The 26,426-nt window shown below is 47.4% G+C and overlaps 1 protein-coding gene across 1 annotated transcript in view; it reads right to left on the bottom strand.

Annotated features, from left to right (window-relative positions):
* CABYR (calcium binding tyrosine phosphorylation regulated) overlaps positions 1 to 25,707 on the bottom strand; it is a 223,807-nt gene extending 198,100 nt beyond the window's left edge. The window contains exon 1 of the mRNA XM_029591145.1: positions 25,525 to 25,707. The gene's annotated coding sequence lies outside the window, so the exon portion shown is untranslated. The remainder of the gene's footprint in view (positions 1 to 25,524) is intronic.
* Between the last annotated feature and the right edge of the window lie 719 nt (positions 25,708 to 26,426).

Raw genomic sequence — 26,426 nt, 5'->3', positions numbered from 1 at the left:
CACCACCCTCAACTTTCCTAGATGCGCCACCAGGCCCTCCTTTGAAGCCTCATCGGCAGGAACCTCAGGGGCGTCTCCAGTTGATGACATCATCAGACCGGTGTATTTAAACTCCACCTTCGCCCTCATCTAGCGACTTGGCAACAAGTTCCATACGTCTTTGACTACTGCCTACGTGTTCCTGAGACTACGCTTCGTGCCTTGGACTTGGACTCTGTCTGGTACCCGCTCCTCTGGGGACAGTGTACGCATTGGGGACTTGCTCTCCTCGCCTACCCCGCTCCTTGGGCTGGCTCTGCGTCTCCTGGGTTCTAACCTGCAAGGCCTCCTGTTCCTTGGAACTACCTCTGTGACATCTCAGATATCCGTGAGTTCTACAGGGGGGCTTCCCCGCTCCTCAGGGTTGTATCCGCAACCTGAACAAGACTGTCCGCGCCTCCCGTCCTCGGGACCGCACTTATGTTTTACAGTGACTACCAGAGCTTCCCCGCTCCTCGGGATAGCGCCGTCCGGCTTCTCTGGAACTTTGCACGCTTCCACCTACGTACTATATCGAGACTGCCAACGTTTCCCCGCTCCTCGGGGTGGTGCTACGTTATCACCAGAGGCTGGTTGATAACCACCAGATAACCAGAGGTGGGTTGGCCTATGGCGTTACATCATCTTCGCTGTGCTGCTCCTCCCCTCGGGGTTGCCCTCCGGAGTACCTCCTGATTGGCCAAGCCTCACACCCCCCGCTCTGCGGTCTGTCTAGCACTCCTCCCCTCGGGGTCCCTGCCCAGGTATTACCTCCAGTCTACTTTCCACAGGGGTCCTCTCCTGGTACCGGGACCTCTCCATTGCCTCACCCAGAGCTCTCCGCTGTCTCTTACCTCGCCTCCCGACAGTGCAGACCTGTGGGGGTCCTTCCCACAGGTAGTAACAACTTGCATCTCGGGCCAAGGGCCCACATACCCACAAATCATAACATGGTTACAGCATTTAGTGTAACTGAGTTTAAAAAAGGTTTGGATAAGTTCCTAGAGGATAAATCCATGCTATGACAGTAATTAATAAGCAATAGTAGCTTGTGATCTGTCTAACAGCTCTTATCCATGCTGCCTCTTGGACAGCATCCTGATGGTTGATAATTCACTATCCTTTCCTTCATCAGAGTCTTCATTAATTTTTTCTCCATTAATTAACAGTGTGGGAGCACAGTTTCCAACCTCCTCTGTGCTCCCACTACTGTGAAGCAGGACAACCACGTGGCAAATCTCTCGTTTCCAGGGATCTATTGAACAGGTCTTTCAGCAGACCGGCCACCACATTTCTGAACTCCCTCTATATCTTGGGATGTACCTCATCCAGTCTCATAGCCTTGTCCACTTTCAGTTTTCCTAGCACTTCCCAAACATTCTCTTCTGTAAATGGGGTTTCGTCTACTTCACCCCATCTACGTTCTTGTCATCTGGCAATGATACTTCTCCAGGGTATTCTTTAGTGAACACCGAACTGAAGTGTTTAATATTTATGTCATTTCTGTTGGTCAGTGGACCCCTGAGCCAAGACGAGGTTGGCACCACCTACAGGAGGGAACCTCCTGCAGGTCCTCGTCATCAGGAGGCGGGTATGCTCGGTGTGGAGACCCAACAGGACCTTCACCAATACCAGCCCTCGTTCCCCGCAAGTTGAGCCCTTGGGTACCAGGGATGGCTGGACTTAGGCGCAGGTCTCTGGAAGAAGATGGATCCCACGAAGACAGCAGATGGAGTCAGGCATACCAGAGGTCAGGACAGGCAGCAAGCAATGGAATCCAAGTGAAGCCAGAGGTCTGGGCAGGTAGCAGGCAAAAAGAACCAAGGAACAGGCAGGAGGTCAAGACAGGCAGCAGACGAGAAGAACTGAGGAACAGGCCAAAGATCAAGGCAGGTGGCAGGCAAGACTAAATCCAAGAACATACCGAAGTCAGAACCAGAGAAGCAGTCACGGGGTCAGAGGTAGGGAGCAGGAGCCAGGAGCACGGAGAACAGATCAGGAGCAGGAACACGGAGTCAGGAGCAACCAGCTAGTCTAGGCAGAGTGGGACCTGTTGCTGAGGCAAGGTGAAGACGGCCAGGCAGGGTTTAAATAGTCCCCCAGCCTGACATCATCAGCCAGAGCCGCAGGAAGCTTTCCCACCACTGGCCCTTTAAATTGTGGGGAGAGCCGTGCACACCTAGAGGGACCAACGGGGGGATCAGCGATAGCGGCATCCGTGGAAGCAGCGGCCAAGGAGCAGGCCCGAGATGTGTGGGACGAGCGGTGGGAACAGTGTGGCCCAGGATGGGGCAGGAGGGTGGGAGACCCCAGCCGTGCACTTCTGTGGCCGGTGACCGCAACAGTACCCCCTCTACACCCCCTTCCCGAGGGTTTGGACATCTTGGGATGTGCAAGGTGGAATTGCCTAAGTAGGCTCTTATCTAAGATGTTGGAGGCTGGCTCCCACGTGTTCTCTTCTGGGCCAAAACCTTCCCAAGAAATTAGGTACTCCCATCTTTTATAATGCTGTTGGATGTCTAAGATTTCCTTCACCTGGTAAATTTGATCATTCTCGGAAGACAGATTTTGGGGTTTTGGAGGCTTCCAGTGTGGCCAGGACAGGACCAGAGGTTTGAGGAGGAAGACAAGGAAGGTGTTGTGAATCTTCAAGGGTGAAGGCAGCCGCAGCTGATACATGATGGGACCAATTCGTCTGATGATCGGAAAAGGCTCGAAATAGCAGGGGGCTAACTCATGGAAGGTACCTGGAGCCTGATGTGATGGGTACTAAGCCATACCTTGTCTCCGAGCTTAAACTGGGGTGCCACCTGCCGGTGTTTGTCCATCACCTCCTTAGCTTTCTGTGCGGCCCTTTGGATCATGTCTTGGATTCTTTTCCAGAGCTCTTGAAGTTCTAGGACAGTCATTTGGGCCGCTGGGGATGGCACTGCTAACGGTATAGGGAGTGGTGGAGCAGGTTGTCTCCCATACACAATGAGGAATGAGGAAGAGCCTGTAGCTGAATTAACATGTGAGTTGTGAGAGAATCCAGCCCAAGGAAAAAGGGTGGCCCAGTCATCCTGGCGATCATTCACAAACGACTGGAGGAAGGTCTTCAAGTTACGATTGATCCGTTCTGCTTGACCATTACCCTGGGGTGGTAGGCTATGGTGAAATCCAGTTGGATATTGAACTTGCGACAATGGGAATGCCAGAATTTGGCAGTGAATTGAACCCCCCGGTCTGAGGCAACATGTCGAGGGAGGCCATGCAACCAAAAGATGTGTGTGGTAAATAATCTGGCCAATTCAGGAGCCAAGGGAAGACAGGAAAGGGCAGTGAAATGGGCCATCTTTGAAAATCGGTCTATGATGTCCCAAATGATGCAGCAGCCGCTTGAGAGGGTGAGGTCCACCACAAAATCAGTGGACAGATGGGGCCAGGGTTCCTCAGGGACCAGCAGCAGCTGTATCAGCCCCCAAGGTCATCCTGCTATGGGCTTTTGTTGAGCACAGGTAGGACATGAGTCCACATATGCCTTGATGTCCTTCTCCACGTGCGGCCACTAATAGTACCGCTATAGCAGCTCCAGGGTTCGCCTTCTTCCTGGGTGGCCCCCAGTGTGAGAGTCATGGGCCCAGGCTATCACCTTTTGGCAGTGCCGCAGTGGAACTATGGTCTTCCCAGGCGGGACAGGCAGGGCAGCAGCCAGGAGTATATGAGCCAGATCGATGATGTAGCCCGAGGATTCAAGCGTCTCCTCCACCACAAAGGCTCATGAGAGTGCATCTGCCCGGGTGTTCTTAGAAGCTGGCCTGTATCTCAGCACAAAATCAAAGCAGCTGAAAAATAAGGACCAATGGGCTTGGCGGGCATTCAAGCGCTGAGCATGGCGGAGGTACTCCAAATTTTTATGGTCGGTGTACACGGTAAAGGTGTGCTGAACATCTTCCAGCCGCTGACGCTTTTCTTTGAAAGCCATTTTGATAGCCAATATCTCATCTCCAATGCCGTAATTCTTCTCAGTCGGGGAAAATTTCCAGCAGAAAAAGGAGCAGGATCGCAGGGTACCCTTGCTGGAATGCTGGCTCAGCACTGTCCCTACAGCAGTAGCAGAGGCGTCAACTTCTATAACAAACAGATGCGTGGGGTCTGGGTGTTGCCGGCATGTGTCTTGAAGGAATACTCATTTCAGGCTGTTGCATGCCGAGACCGCTTCTGGGGGCAACTGCTTGGGATTAGCCCCTTTATTGGTAAGAGCGGAGAGTGGAATGACGAGCTGAGAGTATCAGGGAATGAAGTGTCTGTAAAAGTTTGCGAATCCAAGAAAGCGTTGTAAGGCCCGGAGGCCGGATGGCTGGGGCCACTCCTGGATACGAGCCACCTTCTCTGGGTCCATGTGGAACCCAGTGCTGGATATGATATACCCCAGGAAGGGGAGAGACTCTTATTTGAACATACACTTCTCAAGCTTTGCATAAAGCTTGTTAGTCTGCAAACGGAGGACCAGCCTGACATCTCGATGGTGTGACTGGTAGAGATGTGAATCGTGTCCTCGATCGTCTTAACGATCGATTTCGGCTGGGAGGGGGAGGGAATCGTATTGTTGCCGTTTGGGTTTTAAAAATATCGTGAAAAATCGTTAAAATCGTGAGCCAACCCCCTAAAACCCACCCCCGACCCTTTAAATTAAATCCCCCACCCTCCCGAACCCCCCCCCAAATGCTTTAAATTACCTGGGGATCCAGCGGTGGTCCAGAACGGCCGCGGTCCGGAACGGCCCCCTCAATTGAATCCTTTTGTCTTCAGCCGGCGCCATTTTGCAAAATGGCCGTCGCAAAATGGCGGCGGCCATAGACAAAAACGATTCGACGCAGGTCGTTCCGGACCCCCGCTGGACTTTTGGCAAGTCTTGTGGGGGTCAGGAGGCCCCCCCAAGCTGGCCAAAAGTTTCTGGGAGTCCAGCGGGGTTCAGGAAGCGATTTCTTGCCGCGAATCGTTTTCTGTACAGAAAATGGCGCCGGCAGGAGATCGACTGCAGGAGGTCGTTCAGCGGCGGTCCGGAACCCCCGCTGAACGACCTCCTGCAGTCGATCTCCTGCCGGCGCCATTTTCCGTACGGAAAACGATTCGCGGCAAGAAATCGCTTCCTGAACCCCGCTGGACTCCCAGAAACTTTTGGCCAGCTTGGGGGGGCCTCCTGACCCCCACAAGACTTGCCAAAAGTCCAGCGGGGGTCCGGAACGACCTCCTGCGTCGAATCGTTTTTGTCTATGGCCACCGCCATTTTGCGGCAGCCATTTTGCAAAATGGCGCCGGCTGAAGACAAAAGGAGTCAATTGAGGGGGCCGTTCCGGACCGCCGCCGTTCTGGACTACCGCTGGATCCCCAGGTAATTTAAAGCATTTGGGGGGGGTTCTGGAGGGTGGGGGATTTAATTTAAAGGGTCGGGGGTGGGTTTTAGGGGGTTTTAGTGTGCCGGTTTTCCTGCCCTCCCCCTTCCCCCGATTTACGATTTTTTAACGATAAATCGGGGGAATTGGTATTGTATCGTGGCCCTAACGATTTTTGACGATTTAAAATATATCGGACGATATTTTAAATCGTCAAAAAACGATTCACATCCCTAGTGACTGGAGATCTTTAGAGTAGACAAGGACATCATCAAGGTATACTACTACCGAGGTATGCAACAAGTCCTGGAAGACCTCATTCATCATGTGCTGGAATACTGCGGGGGCATTGCACAGGCCAAAAGTCATGACCAGATATTCGTAGTGGCCATCTCTGGTGTTGAATGCGGGCTTCCACTCGTCGCCTGGCCTGATCCAGAGCAAATTATAAGCACCCCGGAGGTCCAAATTGTTAAAAGTCTTAGCCCCTTGGGCGAGCTACGAGGGAGAGAAGAGGTCCCAGGGCTCTCCCCTACAGCCGGTGAGAATCAGAGCGACTTTTTTACCAGCTGGATAGCCCCGTTGTGGACCCCGCCCCGAACCTCCGAGTGGGCGACGTCATCAGCCCTGTGACTGCCGGCTCGATAAAACATTCGACCCAGCGGCGCACCACCGCCGCCAGCACGCCACCTAAGCCATGCACCTCTTTGACTTGGCCCTTTGTTGGTTTTTTCCTGTTTCTCTCTGCTTGATTCTTCTCTAGCCGATGGGTAAGGAAAGCAAAAATTGTAACCTCCTCTCCCTTGAGTCAACAAACTCGAGGCCCGATGGATGCTCACTTAATTACAGCGAGCAACATGCCAGTAGGTGACTGCGTTGAAGGCACGTTAAGTGCCTCCTTGAGTCCAGGCACAGGCCCTATACCACCACAATCAGATGGAGCTCCACCAGTTGGACTGTTGCACTCTACAGAAGAGTGGAATCCTAATCAGAATACAAGTGAAGTATTAATCGATCCAATACAATTAAGGAAGAGCTTTGTGGAGCACCAACAAAGAACTGTGAGTGATCCTGTGTTAACAACTAATGAAGGATTGTTACAACAGGGTTTAGATGAACCCATGAATATCACACTCATAGACTTGTGGAGGATGATAGCTAAGTTAGATCTAAATGTATCTCAAGTAAATGCACATCTTTCCTCTTTAGTCAATGCTAATAGGACTGCTATTGAACAACATGATAAAAAGTTATCTGAATTAGAGGTCTCTATCTCTACTTTAAATACTAAAGTTCATTTATTACAAAATAATGAGAGTTCACATATTAAGGATAATATTTTGTTGCATACTGAAATGGAAAATGTAGAAAATTTGAACAGATCTAAGAATTTGAGATTGGTAAATTTTCCTTATACCCATCTACTTTCCTCATTTGAAATGTTTAAACATTTTTTAAAAGAGATGCTATCTTATGAGGAAGGCGACATCCCTAAAATTTCTAACATTTTCTATTTTCTTAAACAGAAAATGCGAGAAAAATGCAGAGATAGTAATTAGTCCAGGTACTACAACCTTTCTTGAAGAGTCTGTTGATGTTATTTCCAAAAGAGCTACTTTGTTTGTCTCTTTTTGTTCAGAAAAATAAAAGATCTGGTATTCCAAAAATGTTTCAGTGTTAAGAAAGTTTGCTTTTGTGGGCAGAGGGTTTTTCTTTAACCAGATGTCTCCAGAGTCACTCAGGCCCGAAGGAGACATTTTCTATTATTAAAAAATAAAATCTTAGCTATTGGAGCTACATGCTTTTTAAAATTTCCTTGCAAGTGTTTTGTTTCTTATCAGGCTAAGAGATTTATTTTTACAGACCCTGCCCACTTGGAAACTTTTTGGCAGATAAAATAGACTTGAGGGGGGATCTATCTTAGCTAAACCTAGGTAAAAAAAGGCCAAAAGTAATTAACCTCCTCTCAGCCTCTAAATTTCTGGTAAAGCTTATTTCCTAAAATTGTATTTACCTATTGCATGTACTGTTTTTCCTGAATTCTGTATATTATAAACCATGAAAATCAATAAAGAAAAAATAAAAAAAATAAAATAAAATAAAAATCTTAGCCCCTTGTAAGCGGTCAAGTAGCTCTGGTATAAGGAGCAAGGGAAAACGATCCCTTCTGGTTATGGCATTTAATCCCTATAGTCAATGCAAGGTCGAAGCATACCATCCTTCTTAGCTACAAAGAAGAACACAGCTCCTGTGGGGGAGGTAGATGGCCAGATGAACCCTCTCTCCAGGTTCTCCTGGATATACTGCATCATGGCTCTGGTTTCCAGGAGGGATAGCAGATACACACAACCCCGAGGTGGCATGGTGCCCAGCAGACGGTCGATGGCACAATCAAAGGGCTGGTGTTTCAGAAGTGTCTCTGCATCTTTTTTGAGAACACGTCCGCAAACTCGGTGTACTGGAGATGTAGGCCCACGTAGGTTGCTGCCAGGGAGACAGGGGAGCGCTGAACCCGGAGAAGGCAGGCAGTTTGGCACCGAAGCCCCCATGAGGTCAGCTGGAGACTACCCCAATCAATAACGGGGGAGTGTGTCTGCAGCCAACGTAGTCACAAGATGGGGTGAATAGATTTCTGAAGAATGAAGAATGAAATAGTCTTCTTGTACAGGACACCAGTACGTAGGCACACGGGGGTGATGATCTGAGTAATCTGGCCCAGTAGAGGTTCTCTATGGATTGAAGAGATAACTATAGGCGGAGTCCTGGGTAGCGTGGACAGGCCTAGTTGGGTAACCAGTTCGCTTGAGATGAAGTTCCCACCAGCGCCTGAGTCTACCAGTGCCAAGGTAGGGTAGGCATGCTGTGGGAGGACAATGGAAACTGGCAGAGTACATTGGGGAGCAGAAACGGCATAACCTAGGGTCATCTCCCCGCTTACACCTAGGTTTGGCAGTTTTCCTGCCTAACTGGATATTGGGCCAAGAGGTGACCCTTCCCGGCATAATACAAGCAGAGACCCAGGGAACGTCTCCACTTTCTTCTGGCAAGAGGCAGGTCCGGCCCAACTGCATGGGTTCTTCGGAGCACTACAGCAGGATTTGACGCCAGGGGGCGCGAAAAAGATGGGGCAAGAACAACTGGTCGACGGCACACTCGGGACTCCCGAAGCCATTGCTGAAGGTGACGGTCAATTCTCCCCGCAAGGTCTATAAGGGCATCCAAGTCATCAGGGAGATCCCGGGCTGCGAGTTCATCTTTGACACGAGAAGACAGACCCTCAAGGAAGATACTTCGGAGGCTGTCCTCCCGCCAGCCCAGCTCGGTAGCCAGTGTACCTAACTCGATGGCATATTCTGCTAGTGTCTTGGAGCCTGCCGGAGATGGAGTATGTCAGAACCGGCAGTGGCTAGACGTCCATGCTCGTCAAAGATCTGCTTGAAGAACTGTACAAAGCGTTACAAATCTTGCAGTAATAGGTCTCCTCACTCCCACAAGGGAGAGGCCCAGGCCAAAGACTTTCCTTCCAACAGAGAGAGAATAAAGGTAGAATTGGGCCGGCTGGAGGGAGAAATGCATAAAGCATTGGTTGAGAAAACCCCCGACACTGCTTTGGATCTCCAGCGTACTGAGGAGGAGCCGGAAGAAGGAGTTTTGTTGTCGCTGCTGGAGGTGCGGGTGGAGCTGGAGTAGCAGAACCACTGGAACTAGCAGAGGTAGTAGTGTCCAAGCGAGCAGCAAGGCACTCCATGGTACCGGCCAGCATCTCGAGGAATTGCTGCTGTATCTTTTAGGCTAGGCCCGGGATGGCCTGCAGACTGGGAAGTTCCGCCGAGTCCATGGCTTTAGCAAACTGAGCTGAGACGAGGTTGGTGCCACCTACAGGAGGGAACCTCCTGCAGGTCCTCGTCATCGGGAGGCGGATACGCTCGGTGCGGAGACCCAACAGGACCTTCACCAATACCAGCCCTCATTCCCCGCAGGTTGAGCCCTTGAGTACCTGGGCCGGTTGGACTCAGGTGCAGGTCTCTGGAAGACGATGAATCCCATGAAGAAAGCAGATAGAGTCAGGACGGGCAGCAAGCAATGGAATCCAAGTGAAGGCCAGAGGTCTAGGCAGGCAGCAGGCAAGAAGAACCAAGGAACAGCCAGGAGGTCGAGGCAGGCGACAGACAAGAAGAACTGAGAAATAGGCCAAAGCTCTTCTCTGTCATTACGATATAATTTGTAACCCGGTATAGTACTATCCCCAGGGGAAGATCCTGTAAGACATATCTGATTTTTTTTTATTTGGTGACTTAGAGAATTGGATCGAGGAAGAGCACTAGATGTGATTTACTTGGATTTCAGCATAGCTTTTGTTACGGTCCTGCATAGGAAGATTGGGAGTGGGCACCATTTTGGTTGCCCTTCTTTAGCCTGCCTCCATCCTGTCTCTATCCTTTTTTAGATTTGGGCTCCAGTATCCCTAGTTCTACTGTTTCCTTTCCAAAGGAAAATGTTCAAAGTTTGTGCATCATCAAATCCTTTCAGGTATCTGAAGGTCTCTATCATATCCCCCTGTGCCTCCTTTCTTTCAGGGTGTTGATATTCAGATCCTTCAGCTTCTCCTCATATGTCTTCTGATACAGACCCCACACCATTTTGGTCGCCCTTCTTTGGCCTGCCTAACTTAGGAATTTAATTTAGAGGCCTAAATTTAGGAGCTCAGCTTTTTTTGCCTCCAATGTAATTAAATAGAACCACTCTTGATTTTTAACAATACAAACCTTCCTTCCCTATCTCTTACAGTATCCAAGACCATGAACTGAAAACTTTTATCTATTAGAACTGCCATAGCCCCATGTTGAGATCATCTAAATTGGAAGCAAAAAATATCTAAGAAAAGGAATTATTTCTCAACAACATTTCATCTTTTCTTCTGAGATGCGTTTCCTGTATGAAAAAACAGTCGCCCCAGATTTCTTAGCCTTCTTAAATAACTGAAGTTTCAATAGAGTTAAGCCCCTTCACATTTAATGATACCACTTTAAACACTGCCATAGTGTAACAATTCCTGAACCACAGCAAGCAACCCGCGACTGGCGCTGACTCACCACCATGCTGCCACCTTCTTGAATGCTGCCATGTTGCCCAGAAGCCACTGCTGCTCACTCCACTAAGCGAGCACACATCACAACTTTAGAAGTCCCACAGTGGGAATGTCCCCGCAGCGCTCTCCAATGATGTCCATTATGCTGGGCAATTTATATATTTATTTATTTATTTGATTTATATACTGCAAATCATAATTACTAAGCTGTGAACAATAATACATTCATAAAATCCGTTATGCAATTTATAAAAACAAACTAAAAACAAACATTAAAATATCCAAATACCTTCCATCTCATTTACCCATTATCCTGCACTTCTTAATTTTGTTGCATACGTTTCTGTACTGATCTATTTTAAGCTTAGAATTCAAACATCCATTGTCTTAATTTATATCTTTTTTAACAGGGTCCTGAATAAAATCTACATCATTTGGAAAAGGCCAAAGAAAACAACCAACCTTTCAACATTTTCCTAAATTTTAGGTAGAAAAACTATTCTTTCAGAAAACTAGGCAAGCCATTCCAGAATTTTGGACCTTGCACATAAAAGAGTCTTTCTCGGGAGTTGTCCAACCTGATCAGTTTGAAAGAAGGCACATTCAGTAGACTCTGACTCACAGATCTCAAAGTCCTGACTGGACAATACAGCTTCAACACAACATTAAAGCTCAAAGACACCAAGCCATTCAGACCCTTAAACACTGATGTTATGATCTTAAAATAGATCCTCCACTTGATAGGTAACCAGTGGAGTTTCTTTAAAAAAGGAGAAATATGCTCAGGGATTGATATCCCAGCTACAATTCTAACTGCTGTATTATGAATAGTTTGTAAAGCTTTTATAGTTGTCTGAGGAAGGCCAAGATAAAGGGCATTACAGTAATCTAGAAACGTTAATACTTACAAATGTCCCACAATCTTTAGATCTGAATCATTTAAGAATGGATGCAACCTTCGTAACATTTGTAATTTGAAATGGGCCCCTTTTACTACCTTACCCAGCTGGTCAGTAAGACACCACCTCAACAACAGATCTTCCTGTGCTCTTCACTGGCATTTGTTGCTCATTCTCATCCCTTCCTTGCCTTCCAGCTCCAGTCTCGCCTTTCAGTCCTCTGCCTTCCCTTCCAGCTCTAGCCTTGCCTTCCAGTCCTGTCTTCCAGTTCTGCCTTGCTCTTCAGTACTCCATCTTGTCTCCAGTCCCTTCTTTGTTCTCCTCGGACTGATCTCTCATTGCTGACCCGAATGCCTGCAGTGCCTCTGACATTATCGTCATCTGCCTCGACTGGAAACCAACACCGCTTGATCGCTGCTTGCCTCAACCCTCAACCCTCCACCTGGAAACCGACACCATCTGACAGCTGCTTGTTCGACCTCTCACTTGGAAATCGACCTCACTGTACTGCTGCCAGCCTTAGTCCTTGGACTGCTTCTCAGCTGGAGACCTCTCCTAAGTCCCTGCCAGCCTCTGAACCCAAGGGCTCAATCTACAGGAGAAGAGGATAGTATAGGCAAAGTATCCTCCTTCTCATCCCAGACTGTAGCATGTCTGCCTGCTGTCGGCGTGGACCCAGCTCGTGTTTCTCGATCTGGTAGTATCAACTCCACCACAGCCCAAGGTCTCACACTCCGTGACACATAGCAAAATATCAGTTTAAAAGTTGCCTTAATATCAATCCTCCATTTGAATTCCAATGATCCCTTTCCAACCAGCCTCTTCTGCACCCAGACTCTCCCAGCAGAATTAGACCCTCCTTAGTCACTCCTAAAACATCCCTTCAAACCCATCCCTTCCCACCCTCACTTTCCTAATCAACCCTTTATTATCTCCAACCACCCCCCACCCAGTTGAAAGATAGATGTGTGCCACTCCCTAGCACACTAACAATAAAATTAGGAGATGTAACAGTTCCCCATGATAGTCATTCCATGTCATATGTATTTTCAGCACAACACTGAATATTATCAGAAAGAACAACAATTTTTAAAGACCTCCTAATATAACCAAACATATAATAAAGATGTAATAGCACTAACCATCAGGACCTATAAAGACCTTATTCTAGTGTCCTGTGAAGAGGGATAGTAGCTGATCATGTATATCCAACAGCATGATGTCAAATCTTCAGGCAGGTTTTCCCCTTGCACAGGCATCTCCATCAGAATTCCACCACAGTCATTGACTGCCTTTATTAACTCTCTGCCATTTAGTGATCTATGTACATGGCTTTGGTTTGGGCTCGCTCGTGGCATCATTAACTTTGACACCTGCTTTACTCAGGATATTGCAAGCCTCCTCCATGGTGCGAATTTTAGAGGTAACACTATTGTAAAGGATAGTCCAAAGGGATACAGTTAGGGCTTAATTTATGGGGGAATGTCCTGGAATGCAGTTCCAGCACTTTTCAAACTTAAGAGGCAGAGCAGCAGGAGTGTTCTGCTCCAGCCCCCACCCCCACAAGCAGCCTTGCGGGAAGAGGAGAAGAGGGCATGAGCTGGAGCAAACAGAACAGCCACTCTGCTCCTTAATTCAGCTCCTCACCTCCTGTTCCAGGGGTGTGTGGTAACTTGGGGCAGTCGTGGCTTGGGAAACAGCCAATAGGATAAAGGAGGCAGACTCTGCCTGTTTCCTTATATACAATTTTATTTACAGCACCAAAAACATAAGAAATGCAGCTCACCTTGCAGTGCTGGTAACAAACATTCAAACGTAACTGGTTTTGGCATACGCTAGCTTCCTGCCTGCTTGCTGGAGCCTCTCTCACCCTTCTCCTGACTTCTTATAGTATGGTGAGGCCCTGACTCCTTATAGTATGGTGAGGGGAGCCTCCCTTCACCCAGAATCCCTTGCAGGGCTAGCTCTTAAGGAGGACTGGGCCAGATACCTGAGGCCATTCCCTTAAGGTGGTCTGAGGGAGTTTCCTGAAGACTCCCTCACATACCCTCCCCTCAGCTCAGCCTTGTCGGGATGAGTACCTGCCTGTATTAGGGACACTTCTTTAGACAGGAAAACTGCATTGGTGTTTTCTCTTCCTGTTCTATTTCAGATTATATAGTTGAAGGGTTGCAGGGCCAGGGACCACCTTATCACCCTTGCACTGGATTCCTTGTTTCTATTTATAAGCAGTTGATGATCCATCACGAGCATAAACTGTCATCCTAACAGATAGTACCAAAAGGCTTCTAAGGCCCACTTAACTGCCAAGGCTTCCTTCTCTATTGTTCAATAGTGCCTCTCCCTTGGTATCAGTTTCCAGCTGATGTATGCCACAGGATGTTCTTGGCCATCCATCTTTTTAACTAAGACTGCTCCCAGGCCTACCTCTGAGGTGAAAAATTCAGTGAAATCTGGACTTATCAAGATTGGTCCAAAGCATAATGCCTTTTTCAGAGCCCAGAAGGCCTCCTCTGCTTCGGCGAACCATTGGACCTTCTCTGTTGCTTTCTTCAACAAAATTCTTGTGAGTGGCTCCACCTTCTCTGAATAATTGGGTATAAACCTCCTGTAAGACCCAGTAAGGCCTAGGAAAGCTATCACTTTTGCTTTCGTTTATGGGACTGGCACCCAATAGATCGCTTCGATCTTCTGGGACTGTGGGTGGACTTTCCCCTTCCAGATTGGTGGTTAGAAAGTCATCTTGACTACTTCCAGTGAGTAGATTCCCTACATAGGTAGTTCCCTTGTCCTCTGGCCAACCTGCAAGATGAGCTGTATATTCAAAGTTTTTTCAGGAAACCATTGGCGTCTTCTCCTGTGGTCATCTTAAGTAGTATTGGTGACAAGGGAGGTATCCTGGCTACAGCGGTTTGCATTGTCTGTGCTGTCTGGGTTAGCACCGTGTGCTGCTGCATCACCTGTTCTCACAGTGACTGCTCTGGTCTATTTGATTTTGCACAGCATTGTGCAGTTATTGCTGCCCTGCCACAAGGAGCTGTACCACCTGCTCCGTAGACCTGGTTTTCCAGCAGCCTCCAAACTGTATATCTCTCTGAGGGAAGGAGAGGTCGAGAAAATCAAAACTCCCTGCAGGCCTGTCTGGTCCTTACTGACTATGTGAACCCCGATTGAACAGGTGAAGCTAGCCCCCTTAGCCTGTTGTAACTTATGTTGGGTGAATGAAACCGGAAAGCCCCAAGAAAAAAGAAAAAGATTCTAAGGTTTTTATTTTACTCTTTTTTTTCTCTCTGCTGCTGAGGCTGTGGGCTTCTGTCTGTACTTTCTGCTTAAACCAGAGGATTCCAGTACTTCCACTATATGTGGCAGTCGTGGCTTGGGAAACAGCCAGTAGGATAAAGGAGATAGACTCTGTTTTCTTATATACAATTTTATTTACAGCGCCAAAAAAACCTAACAAACACCTTGCAGTGCTGGTTACAAACATTCAAACATAACTGGTCTTGGAGTATGCTGGCTTCCTGCTTGTTTCTTGGGGCCTCTCTAACCCTTCTGGGCCCTAACTCCTTCTAGAATGGTGAGAGGAGCCACTCTTCACCCAGAATCCCTTGTGAGGCTGGTCCTTAAGGAGGACCGGGCCAGATAGTTTCCTGTAGAATCCCTCACAGAGTGATACTGAAGAAGAAATTGCAGAGCAAAGAACAAACACAAAAAGGGGTTTGAATTAGCAGAGAATTCAAACTTATGAGCAATAGTGCCAGTGTCAAGGCTTCAACCCTGACTTTGATGATTGGTGCTACAGTTCACAAGTTTCAAATTTGTGCTAAAACAACCCCTTTTTGTTTCTATTACCCAGGACTTAATTTCTGGTGGAACAACCCAAAATGACATTCTATCACCTTTTTTCCTGGGACCTGAGAAAGTAGAGCCAAGCCAGCAGTGTAAATCATTTTCAACTTCTCTATAGAAATATGGTGGCACCTATCATTTCTAGCACCTCCAGACTGCAAAGCAGGCAAACCAGAGTGTATTGGGAGCTGCTTACACTGAGATGAAGTAGTCATATGGTCTTGATTTTTCTGCAATTTCCTGGCACAATTGAGGCCCCGAGGGCTAATGGCCAGAGTCAAAGAGACACGACTGAATGACTGTCAGCCCCACTGTTTCTGCTACTACTGGTTGTGTTGTCTTCCTCTCCAGGCTGTTACTTAACATTCTGGCTTCCTGGGGTCTGCTGCCTCTGCCACTGTGGTGACCACACTAAGGGAGGGGGAAGGGGTGAGTCTTGGGATGGTTGTAGAGGGCAGGAGAGTGAATGAGGGGATTGGAGGAAAGCAGAGAGAGTGGAAGAAGAGCAAGAGAGTGAAAAATTAGATGTGGGAGGTAAGAGAGAGTGAGGAGATCGGAGGAAGGGGTCAGCAAGTGAGTGAGGGGATTGGTGGGGCGAGAAACCAAGTGAGGGGAACAAATTTGTGCAGTGTGAGTGAGATCAGAGGGGCTGTGAGGTACGAGTGATAAGAGTGCGGGGGGGGGGCATTCTGTAAGTGATGCAAAGGTGAGATCCATGGGCCATGTCATGTGAAAAGGTAACAAAAGTGAGCTGTTTAATGATTTGTCACCAGTAACACTGAGGATATAAATGACTACCGTAAACACCTTTTTATACCCATACACCAAGGAGTTAATGTTATGCATAGGAATTAATTACATCATGATGCTGCTTGGTCGAGATGTTGGGAAGCATACATTTAAAGTCTGCCCTCTGGTTTACTGTAGTAATGGCTGACACATTTTTTATTTATTTTGAGGTTGCTGAAGAAAACTTTTACCCTGATGCAGTTATCAGAAACAGGGATCCATGTCAGGTTAGAAATGGACACAGATGAAAAGGAAGGCTAACAGCAATTTAATGGACTAGATAACAGTAAAAACATGAAGATAAGACGAACAAGAAGAGAAGTTACAAGAGAAGTTACTTTATTTTACTTATATTTTTCAAACATTTAGAAAAACAATGGAGCTTTCTGGACCAATAATTACAACTTAGGAATAGCAGTCTTTTGACCTTTCTCTTTAGCCAGGAATTAAGTTATGCGTCTCTGCAAATGGTATCCTGACTCTCACGGCAGTCTAACATTATTAAATAATTGTATTAAAACATTTTTTGCCTGAATTGACTAATGATATTAGTGTCTATATTTATTGCCCCAGAGATCTAATTGAACCCATTACAGAATTTTGATTTATCCTCCTTATGCCAGTACCTCTATTATATCTTCTGGGAAGGCTCCTCCAAAGCTGAAAGCTGTTTTGGTGAACTCTTGCTCTTCAAGTGGTAAATGGTATATTTTGCATTATTAAATTTTAGATCATATGCTTGATCTTTTTATTACAGAAACTTGGATTCATGAACTTAAAGGTATTAATGTTTCACAGTTCATCCCCTTAGGGTGCACAGAACAGTATTTGATTGAATCTAGTGGAATTTAAGTTTCAATAATAAATAAATACTTTATTCCATCAGTCCAGGAAAGGGAAAAAAGGAAGGGATATGGCCACTATGGATAATCTATTTTGTTTACAGTTGTTCCACTACAAAATATTGATGAATGCAAATGTCTTTTGTTTAAATGGGGAGGGTTACCAAATTTGGATGTACTCATGGTTTATACAGCTTCAAACCATCATCTACCCTTACTCATGCATTTTTTAGATCTAATTGCCTTAGTTATCCTATTATTGATTTTGATATACATGCTGACTCCCCAGATTCCACATTCACTAAAGAGCTGTTTAATGCCACCAAAGCTCTGAGTTTTGTCCAGAAAATTGTAGCTCCTACTTACCAAGCAGGCCATACTGTTGATATGATTTTTGCCCCAAATAAACAATATGGTTTATCAGTACTAGAAATATTGCCAGTACTTGGATTGACCATTTTTTAGTTTAGGTTCTTACTTGGTGCATATTTAGCAGGACCTCATCATTAAGTAGGGAGGAAATTCCATTCAGCAAATACTATTGAGATGGCATAGTCAGCCAGAGGTGTGACCTCTGAGGCCACGAGTCTCATGGGTTCCTACTGGAAAGCAGCAGGTGCTTGAGATGGCCAGCTTCCCCTTGGATTGGTGCTGGTAGCTGGCAGGGCTTAGGAAGCAGTCCCAGAACCAGGATGAAGAAGCAACGCAGTTGGAAGCACATACAAACACTGGAAACAGGAAGATTAGATGAAACAAATCAGCAGATCCAAAGAAACAAAGAACACGTTGGAGTCAACATAGCAAGAAGAACTCCATAAGCAGGATTCTAACAAGAGGACCAAAGAATAAAATCCAAGCTCTGGCTACCTGACTGGAAATTATATGTATCCACATGGGAAACAAAATGGCTGCCGGCAGGAAATGTGAACCAAGGAGCTTGGAGGACTAACCAGATAGTCCCAAAAGCCCACAGAGGCCCTTGCAGGCAGGAGGCAAGAACTGCTTATTGGCATACCTGAGAACTTTTGAGCTGTGGTCACCCTGAGATTGCTGTTGATTAGCAGAGGGTGGGGGGAGGGGAAGGAATGGAATGAAATAATATGTATCAGCTTTATCTCTTCCAGCGCATCCCACACCCAATAATCCTCACATTCTTTTTCTCCCACCCATCACCATCATCTGCCCCCCCCCCCCCTCTTGAGATGACCAAGCATGCTTCCCCTTTGTCTCTCTCTGACCCCAGCACTCTCTTTGCTCCCTCCCCCTATAAATCTTAGCTCCATAGCTTATGTATCCTCACTCTACCCTTAGATGAGTGATTTCCAAGTCCTAGAATCACAGCTGCAGTCTTGAGTTTTGTGTATATTCCAGCCCCTCTCCAGTTTCTCCCCACATGCTGCAGTGTCTACTCCAGGCTTGCCCCACTTCTGTTCTCTGCAGGCTTACTGAGGAAGGGGAGGGGCTGAGCTGTATACTGAGAGGCCCTGAGATTTCTAGTGTTTCCCCTGAGACCCTGCAAATTCCCTGAGTCTCAGGGTGAAATTCTAAGAGTTCCTAGGTGTGCTTATCGGGAGTTTGTTACTTCAGTATCTTCCTAATCCATCTTGTGTACCTGGAAATGGAACTGGGGAACTGAACATTTGATGAATTAGTAGGTTTATGGAATTCTGAACTTTCTAGGGCATATGATACATTAGCTCCATTCAGATTATGCCCATCCCAGTTTCTTGCAAGTCACCGTGATTCACAAGGGAGTTAAGGGAGATGAAACAGAGCAAGATGGTGGCGTGATGCTGGTGCATATCCCAGGATAAGTCTACCAGGAAAAAATGAAAGTTAATTAACCATTTATAAAAGAAGTTTAAAAGGTCTTTTAATGTGATCTGACAGATAATGGGGTAGATTTTCAAAGGGTTACGCGCGTACCCTCCCCCCCCCACCGAAAACCTACCCCAAACCCCCCTGCGAGCGCCGAGCCTATTTTGCATCGGCTCGGCGGCACGCACAAGCCCTGGGATGCTAGTAAGTCCCGGGGCTTTCCTGGGGGGGGCATGTCGGGGGAGTGTTGGGGGGGCATGTTGTGGCAGCATGTCATCCGGGGGCATGGCCGGGGCGTGGTTCCAGCCCGGGGGCGTTCCGGGGGCGTGGCCACGGCCTCCGGACCAGCCCCCAAACTGGAACCTGGCGCGCCGGCCCGCGCGCGAGTTACGCCTGCCTCGAGCAGGTGTAACTTTGGGAATAAAGGTAGGGGGGTGTAGATAGGGCTGGGGGGGTGGGTTAGGTAGGGGAAGGGAGGGGAATGTGGGGGGGAGGCGGAGGGAACATGCAGCGCGCGAGGGCTCAGCACGCGCAAGGTGCACAAATGTGCACCCCCTTGCGTGCGCCGACCCCGGATTTTATAAGATACGTGCAGCTACGCGCATATCTTATAAAATCTGGCGTACTTTTGTTTGCGTCTGGTGTGCGAACAAAAGTACGCGCTCGCGCTTTTTTATAAAACGTACCCCAATAAGTCTAACTAACTAAACAAAATATATAGTATTAGGAGAAGAAAAGAAAGAAATTCTCAGGGCCATGTTACTGTTGTAGCTATTAATGATCCTGTTTTGTAAAGGAAAAGCTACCATCTGTACACTTATATCCAGGAGCCCTTGAGACACTGAAGAACTGTATCTTTAACTAGTTTCTCAGAGATTGATGTACCTTATTTGTTGCTCTGTTCTCGTTCATTATAAGGTAATACAAAAAAATACACTTACATAAGAAATATTAATACAGCACCTGTAAAGAAAGCACAAACATAAAAACGGGTGATAATATTTTGGGATGATTTCACTTCCCATCTAGGCTAAAACTAAGTGCCAGATGTCCATAAGGAGGGTAATTTTCAAAAGCTCTCTACCATATGGACTTTGCAGCAATGTGGACAGTTTGATAAATCATAAGTGAAGTATTTGAAAACTTTGCACATGAAAGCAATAATGAGTGAAAGTATACCAGGGCCTGACAACCTGGAAGCATGATAAAAATCTGATAGCAGCACCATCCCAATATTCACAAAGTAACCTATATAGCCAAACTAGCGGTAGCCCGCCACGCGTTGCAGTGGCAGAGTCAGGTTCTTTTCCCTCCCTCCCCCTTCCCCTTGCTCATTTACCTCAGTCACTCCTCCTCCTCCCCCTTGGTCACTCACCCCCCTTCCCTCCCCTGTCCCCACTCCAACTCTCTCCCCTCACACTCACCTCTCCCCTCATTTTCCCTCCCCTGACACTCACCTCCCCCCTCCCTCCCCTCACTGTCACCTCCCCCCGCCTACTGCCTACCCTTCAGATCAGAAAACTTTTGTCTTTCTATTTCTGTGGGAACCCCCCCACCCACCCCCAAAAAAACCCCCAATCCCAACCCTTTAAATCAAATAATAAACCCCCACCCTCCTGACCCCCCCCCCCAAGACCTGGGAAATTAAAATTGTTGGTGCTACATGTGGTCTGTCCCTGGGTGTCTGTGCGCGTTATGTAGCCAAATAGGGGAGTGCCTAACCAAATCTGCACTCCCAAATTTGTTTTGTGGTCTGGGGAGGGCTATTTTGGTGCGTTCCTGAGATCGTGCAAGTTTAGTGTATGTATTTGTGTGTGAACCTCCCCCTTCCCCCAAAAAACAACCCTATGAGAAACGTTCTCTTAAACTAACCACCCCACAGTCTCCCGCCCCCCCCTCCCCCAGCCCTGCGAAAAACAGTAGACCACCCCCCTGCCCCCCCAGAGTTGCCGAATGAATGAAACCTGCCCCCCCCCCCGTGACCCCTCCCGAAGATGTTCGCAATAAATTCATTACCACCCCCCACCCTCCAGACCCCCCCGAGACCTGATAAAAATGTCAGTCGGTGGAGCGGGCGTTCAGGAGCGGTCCGGGAGCGATGTATTGGCGTTGGTCCGTCGGCTGTGAGCACTGAAACGGGTTCCGACGGCCCTTTGCCCTTACTATGTCAGTGGGGTGGAGCAATGGCAGCAGTAGGTCCTCTGACATAGTAAGGGCTAAGGGCCGCCGGCTGCCAGTCCTGAAAATGGCGCCGAGGGGCCCTCGCCCTTACTATGTCACATGGGCTACTGCCGACATTGGTGTCCCCGAGTGGCATAGTAACGGAAAGGGCTGTCAGCGCCATGTTGACTGCTGGCAGCCGACGGCCGTAGTGCAGGAGATGTGTCCCAGACCGGTCCTGGCCCCCCGCTGGAGCCTCCCGGATTTCTGTCAGGTTTTGTGTGTTGTGAGGGCCTGGGAAGTAAATAAATTTGGCATGTGTGTGGGGGGTGTGAGGAGGGTGGTTTTGTGTGTGTTGGGAGGCTGTGGGAAGTAAATCAATTTGGCATGTGTGTGGGGGGTGTGAGGAGGGTGGTGTGTGTATTTTATCTGTAAAGGAAATAGTTATCTTCCGGCAAAAAAAGTGCGCGAATGTGTTAAAATGGAAGTGAAACATGGACCTGGACTGGCAAAATGATTAGTGTAGCGTAAGGCAGCGGTTCTCAACCTGTGGGTCGCGACCCCTTTGGGGGTCGAATGACGATTTGCTAGGGGTCGCCTAAGGCAGGGGTCCCCAACCACCGGTCCGCGGACCGGGACCGGGCCATGGGAGTTTTTTGCCGGTCCGCGGCACCGCCAAGCACCGGCAGGTGTGTCGCGCGCTCCCGGTCTCTCCCGCTGCCGTTGCCTCCAGGCTGTTAGCACGTTCAAGCCCAGTGGGAACGGCAGCGGTGCTAGAAGAAGCTGTGGCATCTGCGGCTGGCCTTTTCTTCTTCCCGCGCCTGCCCCCCCCCTCCCGTGACCCGGAACAGGAAGTGATACACGGAGCGGTGCGCGGGAAGGAGAAAGAGCCGTGCCGCGTGATAAAGTAGCAGCGTCGGCTGCAGCGTCGGTCCCAGAGCAATAGAAGCAGCCGGTAATCGAGAAAGGAGACAGCAGCATGAGCCTCCCGCGGCCGATGGGATTCTTCTTTCTTGGCCTGCGGGAGCTGCTGCAGCTCCCATTTGTGCTCGGGGGGGGGGGGGGGGGGAAGAAGGGGAAGTGAGTGAGAGAAAGAGAGAGAAGCAGGCAGCCAGCCTGTGTGTGATTGACTGGTCAGAGAGCTGATGTGTGTGTGTATGTGAGAGACAATGAAAGTGACTACTCAAGGAGATGACTGATGTGTATGTGAGAGTGTGAGACATTAGTCAGGGAGGTGACTGATTTGTGTGTGTGAGAGAGAAAAACCATGGAAGTGAGAAGTCTGGGTATGTGGGAAAGCATGGGCATAAGAAGCCTGGTGTTGTGGGGGTGAAAGAAAGCATGGGAGTGAGAAACCTGGGTGAGTGTGCATGCATGAGAGAGAGACTGCTTGGTAAGGTGACGGTGTGTGTGAGAGAAAAAGACTGGTGTGTGTGAATGTGAGAGAATGTGATTCAGGGAATGAGAAGCCTGTGCACGTGGAGAGTGAGCATGGAAATGAGAGAGACTGGTGTGTGTGTAACAGAGAGAAAGTGATTATGGGAATGAGAAGCCTGTGCATGTGGAGAGAACAAGCATGGGAGTGAGAGACTGGTGAGTGAGTGTGTGTGTGTGTGTGGGTGTGTGTGTGTGAGAGAGAGAGAGAGAGACAGAGAAAGTGATTATGAGAGTGAGATGCCCATATATGTAAGTAGAACACGGGAGTGGGAAGCCTGTGTGTGTGTATGGTATGAGAGAAACTGTTCAGGAAGGTGACTGGTGTGTGTAAGCCAAAGACTGTTTGGGAGATGATTGGTGTGTGAGAGACAGAAACTGGTCATGGGGGAAAGTCTGGTATGGTGTGTGTGTGAGAGACATGGGCACTAAGGAAGAGGACCATAAGTATAGAGCTTAGCTTCTACTGCTGCTTCTGGTGAGTGCCATGGCCTGCAGGGAAGGGGAGTAGGAGAGCTGCTGGAGGGGGTAAGTAAAGGTGGCTTTTTAAGTTTATTTTTCTTGACTGCCATTTTAATTGTGTGATGTCTGCTTTTTTGAAATATTTTATTGGTGTTTGGAGAATGTTTAATAGTTTTTATGAGTTTTTAATTGTTGGATGTTATTCTGTTCATAGCTGTTTTGAAACATTTATTCTGCTTATTAGTATAGTTTTACAATTATTTCTGTGTGGAGATCTATAGCTGCTTGCTAGTTCTGTTTTCCTAATAAGAGGTGTATTGGTTTTTAGGACCTGATTTAATATTTGTAGTGTTGCTCCTGTTTGAGTGTATTCCATAATACAGGTGTAACTGTGTGCGGATTCGTTTATGTGCATTACTACAGATCCTGGGAGTATGTTAGGTCGGTTCTGTGTCTGTTACCGAGATGAGATATTTTGCTAGCATGCAAGTGTTTGTATCGGTCTTATTTGTTGTGTTTTCTCAGAAGACATGCATTGGTGGTAAACTGCTGTCTTTTCATAAGTAGGGCTATTGAGCCTGGAAGTAGAAGGAGTTTGAGTTGCTGTTACTGAGATGTCACCAGAACCAGAATATCTTTTTTGTAGGGTGAGTTGTATGGGGAATGTCATAATTCTGCTTTACATCCATTATTGTGGGTCAGGGGGGTTCCCGTGGATACAAACTGTACTTTTACATCTAGCCCCGTGACGATCATGGGTCAGTGTGCCATGCATGTGAGAACCTATGGTGAGTTGAGTCACATTCACATTATAAATGTCATAATTAAATGATAAGTGTGCACTAAAATCCAACCCCCTCCATAACCCCGCCCCCATATGACCAAAGCCCCGCCCCTACCCCACCCCCACCCCACCCTGCAGGGCCATGGAAAAATGGTCTTGCTTGAAGCCGGTCCCTGGTGCAAAAAAGGTTGGGGACCACTGGCCTAAGAGACCATCGGAAATATGGGTTTTTTATCGCTCCTCGAGTCACTCCCTTCCCTCACCGGATGCAGTAAAAAAGTTCATTCTGCACTCCCTCGCTCCCCGATTGGCCGGTGCTGGGCAAAAGGGGCTTGCCAAAGCAAGCCCCTTTTGCCCAGCACCGGCCAATCGGGCAGCGCGCCCTCACTCCTCGAGTCACTCCCTCCTGCTGTAAATGTTGGAATGCGTTGGAAGAGGGGTAGTCTTATACGGCGAGTATATCCCAAACTCTGTATTTTAACTGTAAAAGTTGGGGGTCGTCTTATACGCCGGAAAATACGGTATATACAGTACAGTTACTTAGGCCTATGAACGAAAATAATTTTACGGTTGAGGTCGCTACATAGTGAGGAATTGTATTAACAGGGTCACAGAACTATAAAGGTTGAGAACCGCTGGTGTAAGGTGTAACAGATGGCGCTTACGTCCAGCAGATGTCGCTGTTTTCTGGAAAAAATCTTTAAACCTATTTTACCTGTCACAGGTGTGACATATCTGTAATGTAAGTAGAGAAGAACCTTCCTGTATGCGAAATGAAGGTTGTGTCCAAATTTGAAAGCAATCGGTTCAGTGGTTTCTGAGATTTGCGATTTTGTTCAAACTATTTAACATTTTTATTTATATAGATAGATAACCAGATCCACTATCATTAACAATGTGAAAAATTAATTGCAAAATTGTTATTAAACTGGGCTAGCCCATGGCTTAGCTATAACATCGGGTGCTGTGTGTGGTATAGGAGAATTCAGGTTGCAGCCTCTTTCCTAGTGGGGCTGGGACAAATTAAAGAAAAGTGTTGGGCAACTGCTGCTACAGAAGCAACCCTTGCTCGAGCCTTCCTTTCCCGCCCTCAGCCAAAAAGGAAACCTGATGATATTGGCCATTTAACTCATCTGGACTGGAGGAGATGCATAATGAGGAAGAAGATGGAGATTAAAAGTGATATTCTGTTGTCCGTTTAATTATGAATGTCCATTTTGTAATCCATGCTGGACACACTTTTGAAAGCTGTGGAAACTGTATAAATAAAATAAATATTCAACTTTGTAATATGAAAACATAGTACATCCAATCCTAAGGTGAAGTTTTACCTTTTTTTACAACTACTTATAGATCTTAACATTCTACATAAATATAAAGCATTTTTAATAGATAAAGATGCAGTTGTGTACTCAGCACAATCATGGATAAAAATAAAATGTGTGCATATATATAAAGCATCAACCAAAATAATAACCAATTTCTTTTTTAACATGGAAGGCTGATTTACAGCAAAGGAAGACCTCAGACACTCAGGTATGCATGTAAATCCTCACTTAAAAGCATACTAGCTGTAACAATCATTGGTTTGTTGTGAACGATTTTTCCTTCACTTGCCTCTCATTTGTATTGAGATTGTATAAATAAAGCATGCCATATTTCTATTTTGTAGCTACTGTGCATGTACAGTGCCATTTATTATGTATCACAGAATCACTGTTAATCATGACCATGTTTTAAAGTAAGGTCATACTTCTAGTGATAGTGCCTCACTAAAATGTATATCAGAGTTTAACCACTGGATGACAGTTCTCTTCCCTGCTATGTATTGTAAACACGTGACCTGTCATACGCCATAGCATTCTAAACCCACGGGCTCTTCTTATTCTAACTCAGAACAGTATCATGCGATGCAAAAGGAAAATAAAAGGGCACTGGCTTCAAAACACCACACTTTCTCCCCCCCTCCCTCTACCCGCACCCTTTTGTTTTCTTTTGTTCCTACCTTCAAACGAGCAAATAGTGAACAGGTGCTCCGGCTCGCGCTGCTGCTGCTCCGGCTCGTGCACCTGCTCGTGCTGCTGCTGCTGCTGCTGCTCGTGGTGGTGGCTTGATGTTACCCTGCTGCGCGCCGCCTGCCTCCCTCCTCCTCCTAACCCTCCTCCGGTGCTCCTTTCCTGTGGCAGCCCTCAAATGGCGCGCACCCACCACCACATGGCACTATTTATAAAGGTGGGCGGGGCCAGGCTAAGCCAAACAGACCTGCATTATTGCGGCGCTCAGCGCGTCGTCTGCCTGCCCGCCCGACCATGCTCTGAGCAGGAGGAGGGAAAAATCCCGCCGCCTCCCTCTGCCAATGAGAAGACAGCGCGGTGTCGCGTGATTGTTGCCAAGCCCGGGAGTGGGAAAGGATGTTACCATCTAGAGTTCTCCGTTTCTGTAGGTAATTCTGTCTCCTCTTTGGCGATGTGATTTTCTCTCTAGCTCTCGCATTGTCTGCCAGGCGCAATGTTGCCCAGAGATGATTCAGTTTTCTTCTGCAAGAATAAACACTAGTTTTATCGAGAAATCTATTCTGAGGACTTTTTTTTTCCTATAGGAAAAACTATGGCCTTTATTCTGAAAAATTAACATTAAGAAAATATCTTAAACCAGCCTGGTGGTTCAGTGGCAAGAGCTGTCATGTGCAGAGATAGATTTAGGGTTTTGTAATTCCTAAGCACTGTCGCCCCCAAATCAATCCTCTTGAGCAGAGCTGGGATTGATGAGCGGAGGGCAAATGAGGCGTCTGCCTTCGGTGGCAAGCCCAAGGAGGCTTCAACAGGAATAATATTGGTAGCCAGGACATACACTTCTTCCACAACAGCCCTTTTACAAAAAACTTCTCCAAAAAACACAGCCACAAAA

Source organism: Rhinatrema bivittatum, chromosome 2 (assembly GCF_901001135.1).
Source record: "Rhinatrema bivittatum chromosome 2, aRhiBiv1.1, whole genome shotgun sequence".
In the NCBI taxonomy this organism is placed as follows: Eukaryota; Metazoa; Chordata; class Amphibia; order Gymnophiona; family Rhinatrematidae; genus Rhinatrema; species Rhinatrema bivittatum.
The sequence above is the reverse complement of the archived record's forward strand: the minus strand, read 5'-3'. Positions and strand labels throughout refer to the sequence as shown.